At 47.9% G+C, this 2,148-nt stretch overlaps 1 protein-coding gene across 4 annotated transcripts in view; it reads left to right on the forward strand.

The window, feature by feature from the left end:
• The first annotated feature begins 2,004 nt into the window (after positions 1 to 2,004).
• Positions 2,005 to 2,148, forward strand: part of LOC122543409 (E3 ubiquitin-protein ligase RNF167-like) — a 127,556-nt gene continuing 127,412 nt past the window's right edge. For 2 of the 4 annotated variants that reach the window (XM_043682117.1, XM_043682116.1), the window contains exon 1: positions 2,006 to 2,090. The gene's annotated coding sequence lies outside the window, so the exon portion shown is untranslated. Of the gene's footprint in view, positions 2,091 to 2,148 lie in introns of all 4 variants that reach the window. The other 2 variants (XM_043682120.1, XM_043682119.1) reach the window with 2 other exon arrangements.

Consider the following 2,148-nt stretch of genomic DNA (forward strand, 5'->3'; position numbering starts at 1 on the left):
AACCTCCAGTCTTCTGGCACCTCACCTGACTATCGATGATACAAATATCTCAGCAAGGGGCCCAGCAATCACTTGATCAGGTTCCCCATGTTAGGCTATTGCAGACAATGTGGAGGAGAGTGACTTAGCAGTTTGGATCAGAAATTGGCTAGCTGAAAGAAGATCAGAGGGTCGTGGTTAATGGGAAAGGTTCATCCTGGAGTTCAGTTACTAGTGGGGTACCGCAAGGATCCGTTTTGGGGCCTCTGCTGTTTGTCATTTTTATAAATGACCTGAACGAGGGTGTAGAAGGATGGGTTTGTAAATTTACAGATGACTCTAAGGTTTGTGGAGTTGTGAACAGTGCCGAAGGATGTTGCAGGTTACAGAGGGACGTAGATAAGCTTTGGAGCTGGGCTGAGAGGTGGTAAATCGAGTTTAATATGGAAACGTGCAGTGATTCAGTTGGAAGGAGTAACAGGAATACAGAGTACTGGGCTAATGCTAAGATTCTTGGTAGTGTGGATGAGCAGAGAGATCTAGGTGTCCATGTACATAGATCCATTAAAGTTGCCACCCAAGTTGATAGGGTTGTTAAGAAGGCATACGGTGGGTTAGCTTTTATCAGTAGAGGGATTGAGTTTCGTAACCATGAGGTCATGTTGCAGTTGTACAAAATTCTGATGCAGCTGCACGTGGAGTATTGTACCCAGTTCTAGTCGCCACATTATAAGAAAGATGTAGAAGCATTGGAAAGGGTGCAGAAGAGATTTACCAGGATGTTGCCTGGTAAGGAGGGTAAGTCTTCTGAGGAAAGGCTGAGGAACTTCACACTGTTTTAGTTAGAGACAAGAAGGTTGAGAGATGACTTACAAGATGATCAGAGGATTACATGGGGTGGACAGGGAGACTCTTTCTCCTCGGATGGTGATGGCTAGCACGAGGGGGCACAGCTTTAAATTGACGTTGATAGATATAGGATAGATGTCAGAGAGTACTAGGGCGTGGAACACACTGCCTGCAACAGTAACAGTCGGCAACTTTAAGGGGATTTAAATGGTCATTGGATAAACATGTGGATGATAATGGAATAGGGTGGGATAAATAGGCTTCAGATTGGTTTCACAGGTCAGCACTACATGGAGGGCTGAAGGGCCTGTATATTACAATTTATTCAGTTCAGTTGAGTCTCTCAGTACTCCCCTTTTACTTCATATCTGATAGTTGTATTGCTCTGTGGAGCTGCTAATCTAATCGGCTTACCACATCTGTGTGTGGCTGTTGTTGGTGACCAACACCCCCCCCCACCTTGATAGCTGGGTCTTATTACTTTTGCTGATGCAACACTGGGTCTTATTTGGTTATCTGGTTCATACTAACTCCCTATTTGTGTGACAATTGCAACTATCGTATCAATACATGATTTGGAGATGCCGGTGTTGGACTGGGGTGTACAAAGTTAAAAATCACATAACACCAGGTTATAGTCCAACAGGTTTAATTGGGAGCACTAGCTAGTGTGCTTCCAATTAAACCTGTTGGACTATAACCTGGAGTTGTGTGATTTTTTAACTATATCAATTCTGTTTCTACCAGTCGATCACCTCCCTTTTCGATTAGTTATTTCTTGGTATATACCCTCATGATTCCACCTTGCGATTTTTGCAGAAGCAAGATACAGTTACTTGTAACTGTTTGTGCATACACCCCCACCCCATGACTCAGCCTTGTGAATTTTGCAGAAGCAACAACCTTCACAAGGGCCTCTCACATCCAACACCTCCAATAACACCAACCCCAACCATCCCTCAGCTCCCCACCCACACCCTCCACACCCTCCAGCACCACCCACCTCAGACACCCAACCCAGGGTCTAAAATGGCGGCGGCCTGCTCCAGGGGACGGTCCATTTGATCAATGGGCGTCCTCGGGGGCGAGGGGTGAGGGGCGGAGAGAAAGACAGGATTCTGTGGGCGTGGCCTTGACCTCAATGGGCGTGGTGGGAGAATGGTGGGTGTGTCCTGCGTACAGGCGGCGGAGAGCGACCTTAAGGGGCGGGGCCGAAGCCGAGGCTATCGCGGCGCCATCTTGATCGTGAGCGGAGTGACCGGGTGAGAACCGCGAGGGGAGGGTGGGACTGGCCGGGAAGGGGCAAGGGGCGAGGGGGGA

The sequence above is a fragment of the Chiloscyllium plagiosum genome, chromosome 43 (genome assembly GCF_004010195.1).
Source record: "Chiloscyllium plagiosum isolate BGI_BamShark_2017 chromosome 43, ASM401019v2, whole genome shotgun sequence".
Lineage (NCBI taxonomy): Eukaryota > Metazoa > Chordata > Chondrichthyes > Orectolobiformes > Hemiscylliidae > Chiloscyllium > Chiloscyllium plagiosum.